The 13263-nt window shown below is 39.4% G+C and overlaps 1 protein-coding gene across 3 annotated transcripts in view; it reads right to left on the bottom strand.

Annotated features, from left to right (window-relative positions):
- DYRK1A (dual specificity tyrosine phosphorylation regulated kinase 1A) overlaps nt 1-12989 on the bottom strand; it is an 85575-nt gene extending 72586 nt beyond the window's left edge. Inside the window, exon 1 of one of the 3 annotated variants that reach the window (XM_030446268.1) lies at nt 12533-12989. The gene's annotated coding sequence lies outside the window, so the exon portion shown is untranslated. Of the gene's footprint in view, nt 1-7044; nt 7067-12090; nt 12499-12532 lie in introns of those variants that run through there. The other 2 variants (XM_030446277.1, XM_030446287.1) reach the window with 2 other exon arrangements.
- Between the last annotated feature and the right edge of the window lie 274 nt (nt 12990-13263).

Genomic DNA, 13263 nt, shown 5'->3' with positions numbered 1-13263 from the left:
GACATTGGGAAAAGTGCAATGAATTGCTGAAGAAGAGGACAGAAGAGGGTAAAGAAAAACAGTAAATATCAAAGTTGCTAGACCACTGTTTGACTAAGAAACCTCAACTATTCCTAAAAACCAAGCAATGCCATGTTACTTACCATAAGCCAAAAGCTTTTAACCATTAAAACAAAAAATAAATAAAGCATGACAACCAGAATTTACCAAAGGGTAGACTGGAATAAGATCCAAAGCAGAAGCAAAAATGGATGAGATTTAGAACAATAATAATAAATAATCAAACAACCCACAAGCCCCCGAAGAGACACAGAAAGTATAGTTTTCATTTACCAATCAAGAAGGAACTAAATGAATTTCCAAAGGCAATGATTGTAATTCAGAAGTGTTTGCCCTATTAGCATGTATATCCTGTTAGCAGGCTGCTTGATAACCTGACCTAGCTGGCCTAACAAAGCAAAAACCTACAAGCTCAGAGAATGGTATGTTTAAGAGCTCTCTCTTACACCAACGCAAAAGTAAGATGCTGTCCATCATACTTTGCATTAAGAAAGCATGCTTTGGAAGGTACCTAAGGTGCTCTGGCCCTTGGCCCACCCAAAGCCTTAAAGAAGCAAAAGGAGATGGGCAGAGAAATTCTGTTGTTTTTTCCTGCTTTCAAGAACAAATGAATTGTGCAGTCTTCCATGTTTTCATTTGAAGTCACTTTGAATTATTAAAATACAAATGGATATTAAAATATGGAAGGATTCAGATACCAAGCAATCAGCACTCCCATCTACTTTTCCAACTAAAAGGTAAATAGTTATCAACAAAATTCCCCGACAAACTTAGGAGGTATCTGAATACATGGAAATTAAACAACAGAATAATCCCAGCAGCTCTGGTCACTGATTTAGGAGGACAAGCAAATATGAAATCTACAAAAGAGTTGTTTGTTTGTTAACATGACTGGTCCAGCTGGTGGTTACGTTAAAAACAGGCTATCAAGAGAAAACTTTTCACCTCCTCTGTGTAGCAGGAACAGGAAAAATAAGCATCTTTACCCTGTAATTTAACTTCTGATATAAAAAAGCTATGCTCATGCCTTCTTGAGACAGCTGAAAAATACCTTTTGTTAGAACATAAACTTCAGAAACTTGAATATACCTTTCAGTTTGTCCAATCAGGAACAACACATATTTTGTGTTCGCATACCTTTCTTAAGGTAATACGAAATTCAAGTAAAAATTTCAGAAGTGAGTAAGATTGAGAAGAAATCCATACATTTTATTGTTCTGTGGAAATGTTTAGGGGAAAAAACCCAGAAAATAAAATTTTGGAGTTTAGTCTTCAAAAGGTGGATACTTTTTTCCCCTCAGAAGCATTGTTATTATGGGGGGAGGCAGAGGGAGTGGGGTAGGGGAAGAGAAAGTAAGAACTAGTGAGAAAAAAAAAACAGGACAAAATACTGAGAAAGGAAGAGACAGTAAGTGACTTAAAAAGTGGCACTTGAGAGACCAAGCATTAGTAGACATGACACAGGAGAGAAGGGGCATGAATAGGAGTTGCAAACTGTTCAAAAGAGACAAGAGTGAGGAACAACTATTGGAAGAGCACAAGTAGAAAGATGCATCAGGAATAAGCAGGACAGGTAGCAAGCGAGACAGACAGCAAGCATGAGAGTTAGATAGAAGCTGTTATGTCAGACTGTGGTAGCACATAATAGAAGTGCTTGCAAACAGCAAGCATCAGAGTGGGAACATTAGAGAGGGAATAAGCATGGAAACAAGGAAAAGTCTGAGTGGCAGAGTGGGGCTGGGAGGGAAGACAGAGAGACAATGACAGGAGAGTCATTTACGACAAGAGGGGTGGTGAAAATTCCTCAAAATTGTGTTCTCCATTAAGTAACAGTGCTATCAGAGCAAGTTAACCAACCCCTGCCTCTTCTAGGCACGCTGTTCCTGTCCACCCACACAACCCATTCCTTTATCTTGTCAAATGTCTGAGCAGCAGCACAGTGTACTAGGTCTGGGAACCAATCTGACTGAAAAGTAACCTGATTCTCCACCCCCCACACACACACTCAAATGTTATATATAAAAATTATATATTTCAGCCAACTCGGTTTCCAAGTCTGATTCACTGCCTGGTCTTATAAACAGCTGTGCCAAAACAGAGCAGGTGGGAACAAGTAGCCAGAATCTGGAGAGAAGGGAAGCTGCTTAAGGTAATTGCCTTCAAAGGACTCCTTGTTGCCCACTTGGCCTTGGAATGACTCTTCTGACAATTTCCTTCAAAATGTTTCAGAGCCTCTATATCTTGCAGCATGAACTTCACATCAGTTTGCTAGTACTTACACTGTAAAACAAATAATCAGATTAAATACTATGCTATATTCCTCATAGATGAGACACAGAAACAGAATTATTACTACTCATCTTTTTTTTTTTAATCATTTTCTTCAAATTTTGCATATGCACTGTTTTAAGGGGGATAAGGTCATTTTCCCTAGTCTCAAAAAAACATATGCAGATTTGGGCAGCTGGAAGAATAAAATTATTTAGGGTAGAAGGAAAGGGGGGAGAAAAATCAATGTTGCTTGTGTTTTGCTCTGAATACGCTGTTCTTTGCTGTGCTGCCCTTCAGCACTCCCTCTGTGCTGAAATTAAGCACCAGCCTAGGGTACACAGAAGATGGAATTGATCTGGATGAAGAAAACACAATGAAGTCTTCCCAATTTTCCCAAAATTTAAGAAGGTATAGTAGCACAAGACCAATAGCTTCAATCTTTATCCATCAGCTTCTGTCAGTTTACTTCCCTTCACTGCCACTAGTACCAACCAGTGTCTCAAGACCCTGTGGCAAGTCTGAACAGTTGAAACAAGTACACAGATTATTACTACTGCAAAGAGTCACAATTAAGACATTTAGTCAATTTTCCCTCATAAAAGCCAACTAAACCAAGCATGCATAAATGTGGTTTATGCATCCAATACACACTTGCACAGGTAACCTGTTGTTCCCTGAACTGTTCACTCTCAAGTGGTTGACCCATAAGATTGAGAAATCAGCCCTGAAAGACCAGGTAGGAGAGGTAGGAGCTTCTGTACTTATTAGTACTCTGGAGATGTTTCAATAATACAAATTGAGTTTTCTCCTTCCATGTGAAAAAAAAATTTATGAAATGCCATAAAATCATAGACTAAGAGATGTTTAAGGCAAGCCTCATACAGAATTCAGTTTCTTTTAGATATTTTACAACACAGTGTTTACTTATACAGTCAAATGCTATTTTCTTCATTGAACAGATGCTTATCATGTACATCAGGAGGACAGCACACAGAAAACAAATTTATGCAGTAAATGCCGCTTATACTATAACCAAAACTATTTACTGAAATACTCAATCAGTTCTGTATGGAACTGAAGTATGCATATCAAATACAGAGACTGCAAGTAAAAAATTAGTATTTTTTTTAAAGATGAGCAAACTCCCTTTGGAAAAAAAATGAGTTTGAACTTTAATTCCCTCAAAATTCCAAACAAATCCTATGTTCCTTGAGCAGACCTCTATCTGGATATGCTGAGTCACTCTCTAACCTTAGAGACTGCTTCACTGAGTTACAAATCACTCAGAATATAAACTCAAGTCACATTCAACTGCAAATACAGAGCATCCTATTAAGCTATTAAGACATAAGACACCTAAACCCTTAACCTCAGCTCCACCCATTGCATCACTGTATAACTTTACGTTTTTTACTTTCATCCCCTTTCCTAAAACGCTGTTTGGTAACAGGTATTTATCCCCTGTTAGCAAAGCAGTAACTGCTGTGTGTATGTAAAGCCCTGTGAAGTTAAGTGCTATCCATAATGCCTAAAATGAAACTCCGCTCCCCATCCCAAAAAAATCAGGAAGTCAGTGCCCTAGGCTAGGCTGCCAATAGGCAACATACATAGACATTTCTAGGTTTGGTTGAAGGGGTTTTTTGTACATTAGGTCCTAATCACTGAAAAATATTTCTCTTGCACAAGATGATGACAGGATCTGTTATTATTTGCTAGATTCAATTACTAAAATGTTACATTTGTGCACAAACCTGAGAAAGTCACAGACCTGAGACCAAGTGCAAGGTCTAGACAGTATGCAGTTGTTAACAGATTGTATCTTAAAAAAATTATTGTATTTACCACATGGTGACACATATTTCAGACTACCAAAATCAAGAGTCAATTTCCCCATTTTGATCAGTGTTTGGGTGTTTGACTTAGTTTGGGAAGTTGCATGGACATGATTAATGAAATCAAATTCAACTCTACAAACGTACTCAAGATCAAAATATAAGAATAAAGACTGTGCTCACAACATGTGGAATATAGTGCATAACTCTTTATTCAAATAGGTAAATAAACTAGCACTATCAAGTTAGGAGCACATACATTTCAGAATATGCATGACTAATGAAGAAATGGTACTCCAGGCCTACAATGTGCTTGCTAAAAATGTATCTTGAGCTGCCACCTCACCTCAAACGACAGATCTCAGATGGTTTTCTTTCATGCAAACAAAACCTTGCCTTAGCATACAAAGATTAAAATTCAGGTTTATTTTTTAAGTAGCAGTAGTCTAGAGAAAGAGAAGAAGAGGAAACCATATTATGAGTCCTGTATCAGAATATACCAAGGGTATATTGGGTATTTGAAAAAATTTTTTTCAAATACAGAAATCTAAAAATTAAATCCTTCATCCCATATTCACATCCCATAACCAAACTCTACTTTTCAATAAAATTAGGTAGGAACTACAAGACTGAAAATCTTAAGAAAAAGAGTGAGGCCAATAGTACAACAAAATACTGTTTTAGCTATGTAGGCCTGAAATGATACTTTCTAAGTAAAAAAGTAGTAAAAAAAAATTATTAGTACAAACATGTATTTTTAAAGAACTAGAAATTATTATATTGGACAATGAAGGAGAAAAAGAGCGGGGGGAAGGGAACAAACCTGTGCTTAAAAATTTAAGTCTACCATTAACTTCTCAGTGCTAGGAAAATAACATGTAATACTGCAATTTGGGGTTTCCTTTATCTTAAAATGTTTTTTTAACAAGCATTTATAAAGCTTATTGAGAGTAAATTTTTTCTGCTACTAACTCAAAGCCCCGCACCCTACAAATACTGATAGTCTATATGCTATCAGATCATGGATACAGACTGATCATAGATCACTGATCATCCCTACTGTTCTCAAATGCAAAGCTCCACATGCATATAGTGGCAGAGCTTCAGAAAACCTCTTCAAAACACCAGTTTGTCACATGTGTACATCCCTGTCCTTCACACACAAAACATTGAGCTGAATGTCCCTGTGTATCACTAGATATATTTTACTTCTCTATTTCACTTCCATTAGAACAACAGCTAGGCTGAAAAAAACATTTTTAAATATCTCCATTCAGTTAGAAAAGTAACGTTTTTATAAACTATGCAGAAGAGAGAATGATTTCAAAACACAATACTTATTTGTGAACTACAAGTAGAATTTGTGTTCTCATTTCTTGAAATAACTGGATACTGGTTAAGAACATCTATCAGAAAACCAGAATTATATACCTGCGTATACAACTATTTCTTGGCATTGTAAGAAGAGGGGAAAGTAATGAATTCTTTTAAACTGTACATTAAAACAAGGAACTCAACACAAGTAACTTAGCCAACATGTTTTCCTTGCTTTAGTAACGTCCATACAAAATTAAACAGAAATACCCTAGCAAAAACTTACATTATGGTTTACTGCAATTCCCTGGGAGTATGCAAAATAAGTTAAGAGGAACTAGGTATTACTTCAAATACACATTTAGAAATCATCTCAAATTCTAATGGTTCCTTACATAAGAAAAGCATAATGTAAGTTTCGAGTCGCCATCACATGAAGAAATCTTGATTTAAGAACAAGGACAAAGTTGTCAGTGTTGTCATTAACCACTAAAGTAAGGCAGAGAAGTACTTGTACTCCAACAATTTGTTTCCACATGTGCAACTGGATTTCTTAAGGTTTCAGAACTAAGCTCATCAAGTTTTTAAATGTCCATGCTAAGAACATGACTGGTTAATTTAATTTAACTCTGTAGAGATATGTAAATGTATGTTTTGATGGGTAAGACTAAAAGTATACTCATACAGTCAATTGTGAAATGCAAATCACGACTGCATGTTGTGTAAAATACATAGGTGAAAATATCCCCAAACAAATCCTATGAAGACAGAAAATAAAACCTCTTGTAAGGATCACATCAGATAGAAATTATTTCCATTCACACCTCCATATTACTAGTTTTTAGACCTTCTATTAGTAAGGTTTTGTACAACACAGTCTCAAAGTACAGTAACTCACAACCTTTGTTACTCATCACAATAAAAAACAAATCACAAACACATTTGCACATTTGCACAACACCTTAACAAACTCTACATGGGAATGAATGGGTATGCATCTCAAAGTCATAAAATTCTCGTTAAATGGGGAAAGAAATAATACTTACTTCATATTGCACAGCACAAACCAAAATGGGATCAGATCCCCACTAAGGTCTATAGTAGTAGTAAAGAAATACAAAACCAAGCAATTTTTAACTATGCCTTTATAATACAAACTTCAACTATAGTTTATAACACAGTATCATATATACTCTTTCCACTCAGCCTTCACCATAAATGAATCATTTATGATGCTGTCTCTTACAGACACAGTTCACAGAAGACATTAATTCATTTAGCAACAAAGCTTGTAAGAAGCAGTGTGTATTAAAAATAACAAACCACCAGGAAAAGTTTGAAGAGATGCAAGGGTCCTTTAAACTGAAGCCATAGTAGCGGCATAGCTAACCAATCTCCCAACAAAACTACACCTACAAGTGCTTCTGATTTGGGGGGAAAGTGTAATGTTAAGTCTGTAGCCTTAGTATATACTGAACTTCACTTCAGCAAAAATCGGATTTCAGTGAGAAGACACAGATAGGTAAGTGCAACTATGTACACTTTGTGCACTTGCAGTAATACTCACTTTACTCCACAGGGCTTACAACTTCTGAAGGCACACTATGATATTGACAGGAAAGTCACCCTAAATACAGGAACACAGAATTTTAAGCTTATGAACATCTGATCGTGGTGAGAAACGTGGAATAACACAGCTGGATGTACAACTATGACCCAATATTTGTAGTATTTATGAGTAACTTCTACAGAAAAGGAAACTGCCAAGTTCTTCATGCAATAATCACTTGTTGTAACATTGGCAAAGACAGGAATATATTTTTAAAAAACTAACATGGAATTGTTGGCATGCCATAAAATTAATGCCTACTTATCCACAAGTTAGCATAATGAAGAAGCCAGAATCAGACACAATCCAGGAAAGCTATTGAGCTTTCAATGTCAATCAGACTTAAAAACTACTTTTTCTGTAATCATACGCATATCCTAAATGTATTTCATGTACTGTTAAAACTTCATTTAAAAAGTAATAAACTTCATTTAAAAAGTAATAATATGTGTTTATATATTTATAAGTAGGAAAAAAACTGTAGTTACAACTTGGACAGACCAAACAGATCACTGTAAGAAAACTCATAGTGTTCAGAAAATACAGAACCAAGTGAGTACTAACAAATTAACTTCCCTATTTGACAGTATTTTTCCTCTTTTTACCCCTTCCCCCAGTATAAACAGTAAACTGATAGCACAGACACAAAACTATTTCCTTTACTAAGAAAGTAGATGTGCTATGCTCCAACTGGTTCTTCAGTGACAGGTTTGCTGGTAAAGCAAAGAAGTTATTTACATAGTTCACAAGACCAGAAATAAAGATTTAAGCTTTCTTTCTAAAAAGAATTTCAAATTAATGAAAACTTTAACAACCTGTGTTTCAAACCAGGAAGCCAAAAAACAAATGAACAACAACTTTTCAGGACACTAGAATTTAAGTGTCATGTTCAATTTAGTAATTTTAATTGAACTTGATTATGCCAAGTAGACATTCTATTAGTTTGGTATTATTCAGTAACTTACCAAAATTCACTCTAAATTTTTTCAAATATTGTTTGAAAAAATAAATCTGCCATCAGATATCAATTTGTACGTTTCTATTCCCATCTTATTATACCATCCAAACATTTGATAAAAAGGAGGAGATACATTAGTATGTTATTAACTATTCCTTTTACAAAATCAAAACACAATCTTTTATTTTTCTTTTTTCTTTTCTTTTTTTTAGCTTTATCTAATGCATAAATTGAAAGCTTGGTTTCTCACAGCTGGTACAAAACTGACACTTAATTGAGTTAATTTCACTTTCATTTACTCAGTTTCACTTTCAGGTATCTAGTGCTACTAAGACCCTGGAAACTTGGTTAGGAGTATGTTTACAAAATAAATGCTAGCTTATGTTATTTAAATTACAGAAACATTTTTGCTGCTTGTAAGAAATGCTATATTCAGAGCTGAAATTAAACTGATCACGTCTGCATAAGGGTAACTGAAATAGCAACTATTTAGACTTCAGAGGCTCCAGAATAGTGGGTAGTCTCCCTACAAACTGTACAGATGGGAGATTCTGGGATCAGTGATACGATAACATCGGTACCTTTCATATTAAGCCACCCCATCTACAACACTTTCAAATGTGGAAAAACACACCTATCCTTCAAAGATGAGGAGAGGCAGGAAGCAAGAAAGGGGAAAAGAAACCTTATGAAGACAATGAGACCTAGCCTGTCTCATCCCTATGTGCTTCCCAGTACAAGAGGAGCTCCTTTTTTGATCTGTGCTCTCAGACAAGTCAGCCATAATTAAACACTCACAGATACTGGACAAGACTCATATATATGAGTATTAGGGGCAAGAGGGCTTAATTCCAAATAAGGCTGGGACAAGTATGAACTAGAAACCTATTCTAGACTAATGAAATACATTTGTACTAGCAAAAGCAGCTATTTTTTCAGTCATGCTTGGATGAAACAGAATCAAACATGTTATCTCCTTCCCCTTAAGAGAAAAAGATAACCAACCAATAGATACCAATTACGGACTGTTACATTAATTGTTACACCCAACTAATGATTAGGTCGCTGCAATTCTATTGGTATAGTGTGACACCTGGATAAGAGTACTATATAACTGTATATAAAGAGTATGTCTTTCTGGAAGTAACAATTGCTTCTAATTATCCAAAGTTTCTCCAGTGTTTTTAAACTGTCAGTAGACTGCAGATCCTGTAACAGTGCTCTTCAAGGACCCATGGAGGGGAGAAAAGAAAAGGAGAATATTCAGCTTCTCAGAATGTCTTTTTTCTTCACTCATAAGCTTTCAAGAAAGGCATGTTTAGTCAAGAAAGGTTTCTTGTATTATCTCAAATAGTCTTGAAGCCAAATAGGAGTCTCGCTGCATAAACATATCAGATCCTTAAAGTCTGATCCACAAAAAAGTTATTACATAATTTTTTAATGTTTTTTTACGACTTGTATAAAAAAAAGGGGCGGGGGGATGAAACTGTAAACTTAACAAATAACCTATTGTACTCAGTTATAAAGACAAAAGCAGCAGTTTTCTGTAAATAATCCTATTCTACAACAACAGATCTATTTACAAAAGGATTTCAGAAGTTATACAAGTCTCCCATGCTCCAATAAAACAAAGATATCTGAAAGTTTTATTCACTTTACAAAATAGTTCTCCAACTGGTATTAGAAATTACCACAGAAAACTAAGCATATACCAATTGTTAATTCTTACTCAAGAACAAAAGCTGTAACAAGTTTCTAACCACAGTCCCACAGTCAGGGTTCAAAACACCTTGAATAAGAGGTTTTAAGAATACTAAAAAGATAACTCTAATTATAGAAACAAAATTGCTTCTTTGTTAAGTGTATGTCTTCAAATCAGCATCCATTTCAGTCCAGCTGAGAATCTAAAATCATAGCAAATAAAGGCACATTTTTTCATGTGTTTAACTAGTCTTTCCACATACTACTATATGACCAAGTAGTACAGTTTCAAACATGCTAGAAGAAACTAAAAGTGACTTTCTTACTTTATGTGAAGGTGTTGTCTAACTGATTTGAACTAAAATGACAAAAATATCACATTAAGTCAACGAAGGCAAAGTCTAATAATACAGGTGACCCAGACATATTTCTTTGCAAGGCCTGATCAGAATTTAGATTTTAAAATGTGGTATATATGTCAGCAAATATGTCCTCATTAAATATAACTTTAAAAGCTTAGATGAGGCATGCAGTTTTTATTAGAAACGAGTCATATTTTTGCACTTTGTTTAAACTGTTAACCTGTATGTTGAAAATAATTTATGGTCATCAAACATTAATTCCCAGTATAAGCAAAACCCATGTACTTTAAAAACTGATAAATTCCTGATGACTACCTCATTATTTTACACAAGTAAAAGAATACTACCCATAAACTGACACTGAAATAGAGAACTCTTGGCTGCTATTAGGTAAAATTATCCTTGTTGCAGCTTCTCTGTCACTGTCCAACATGGGGGAGGGGATTCCAATGACAAGTTCTAAATGCACCCAAGTATTCATTCAGGAACTGTAACATTGCTGCTCATGTAACAAACTGTCTTTCTCACCTATTTGCCTGGAAACAGTACTAAATTATTGCCATATCTAAATGCGTACTCACTAATTTAACAAAAAACCTGCCCTCTTTTCTTGATTTAAGAAGATCATGCTCTTTATTCAATTTTGAACAAGTTATACTCACTCTCCTCAAAGAGTACTCAAAAAACATGAATTAAACTTTGACAGAATTTTTAATCCACAGCAGAAAATGTAAATTCACCATATCACACATATTCTACTTCAGATTGCTAATAAAAACATTAGTTCTAAATAATTCATATAAGCCAAAAACATGAAGCGTAGCCTACAAAAGCAGTCTATATATACACACACGAAGTTAAAAAATACTAGCTCATAGTCACTTATTTTCAGTGTTATTATTCTAATTCTATAAAGTATAATTTATTTTCAAAAAATATCCAACCTACAGAGGCTGGGGGATGGGAATGAGGAGAGAAAGAGAAACAAGTTTACCAAAACTTTCTTGGGCTTCAGACTACTCCAGTGAGGTAAGGTAAATTCTGCTTGTTGACAGGCAGATAATTAAATACTATTACAAACAAAATGTTTGTTTATTTATCACCAGATACCATCGATGTGGTCTTCTGCTTCACACACCTTCTCTTATGGAAAGGAGAATGAAATGCCAACACAGTAATAACAAGACAAGTAGTTGACTTTTACTTATCTAGACACTCTCCTATGGTCATATATCCATGGAAGTGTGACTATATATACCTACTGGCCAAAAATTAACATCACACTCCCATTCAGATTAGAACAGCAGATTGTCAAAAACATGCTTGTTGATTTATTTTGTAGTCAGATATTCTGTCTTTGTTAATTTTAACAAACAATGAATGTTTATTTCCCCCAATGACTGTGGAGTAATGGGAGAACTAAGTAACAGCAGCAATCTAGACACACGATCAAAGAACCCCTACATAGTCTTTGGACTGACTAAACCGAAAACTTCAAAGCTGACTGAGATTCAAAAATGCACCAATTTCGAAATTTCAAATTGCAGTATTTTTAATTGCATTTTCTGGAGGCGAGAAGGAATGCCACTCCAGAGAAGGATCACCCCATGTATCAGATGATGTCTCAAATTTCTTCAGCAACACAAAGCTAAATTCCTAAAAGACTGCAGCCACTTATTAAAATACAGAAGTGCCTGTGTGTCCCTGTGCCTATTCCCAACGGCTTCTCCCTGCCCTTCTCCACCCTCTCCTCCTCCTCCTCTCCCGCCCCCCCCACCCAGATGACAGTCATCTCACACAGGTACTCCTTCCACATCGGCCTCCAACTTCCCCACCTACCTACCACACAAGTCCCTCACACAGGTACAGGCAGGGGCACCTACAGCCCCCACCACAACAGGTGCCTGCTCAGCTGATGGTTCAACTCCTGCCGCCCTCCTCGCCTCCCTCTCCCTGCTCCCAGACCGGGGCGAGACCTCGCACCCGCCCACCGCAGGGCGTTGCGCATAAGAGCGAGGGGATCCAAGCGAGCTCCCTTCCTCCATTGCCGCTCCCGCGGCCCTTCTCGCCGCTCTGCTTCCCAACCCGGCAGCGACAGCCTCTCTCGGACGCCGAGAGGAAAAGGGCCGCAGAGGCCGCGGCCTCCGCGGCTGCCCCCCGGCCATGCCCGGCCTGCCCCAGAAGGGGGCGGCGGTAGGGAGGGCGGGGAAGGAGGCCAGGTCCAAAGCCCGGTGCGGGTCCCGGCCCTGCCAGCTCCGGCCCGGGGCTCGGCGGGCTCCTACGCTGCTCCCCCCACCTTCTCTCTCTAAGATGGCAGCGGAGCTGCCCCCTGCGCTGCGCCCCCCTCGACCGCGCCGGGCCGGGAGGTGGCACCAGCTCGTCCCGCTGCGCAGCTCCCCGCCACCGGCTGAGGCGTCTCACTTACCCGTGTGGGGGGCGGCGGGCCCTGGCGCTCCGGCCCGGTTTCTCCCGGTTGAGGCCTCTTCTTCCCGCGGGCGGCGGGCGCAGGCAGGGCGAGGAGGGAACGCTTCCCCCGGCCTCGGCCAGGGGCTCCGGCGCGGCAGCGCCTCCCTCTTCTGCGCTCCGCAGTCCGGCCGCCCAGCCGCGCTCGGGCCCGCAAGGCTGGCGTCGGTGCCGGTGGCGCTCGGGGCGAGTAGGGCACTAACCGCGGGGTCTGTCCGCTGCGCGCCTTCCTCTCTGGGCGGCGAAGAAGGGGGGGCCCGGCCCGGGCCGGCGGGCGGATCCGCGGCGCTTCCTGGCCGGGCTGGATTTTCTATCGCTCACAAAATGGCGCGCGTTCCAAACCTGCGCAGCGCCCGGCGGCGGCGGCGGCAACGGCAGGGCCCGGCCTCACCTCGGCTCGGCGCGGCGACAGCAGCAGCGGCGGCGGCGGCGGCCTGAGCCCCGGCCAGGCAGCGCGGGGACAGCGGCGGGCGGGTGCGAGCGGGCGGGGGGAGGAGGAGGAGGGGGTGTGGGGGGAAGCGCAGCGCCGTACCGAGCCCCCGGGAACTCCTCGCTCCCTCCCTCCTTCCCTCCCTCCCTCCCTTGCCTGCCAGCCTCTACCTCCTCCCCCTCCCTCCCTCCCCGCCCGCTACTCCTTCCCCCTCCCTCCCTCACGAACCGGCTTCGCCAGGGCGCTGCGCCGCACCGCCCCGC

Source organism: Calypte anna, chromosome 1, assembly GCF_003957555.1.
Source record: "Calypte anna isolate BGI_N300 chromosome 1, bCalAnn1_v1.p, whole genome shotgun sequence".
In the NCBI taxonomy this organism is placed as follows: Eukaryota; Metazoa; Chordata; class Aves; order Apodiformes; family Trochilidae; genus Calypte; species Calypte anna.
Note: the sequence above shows the minus strand (reverse complement) of the source record. Positions and strands in the feature narration are given on the sequence as shown.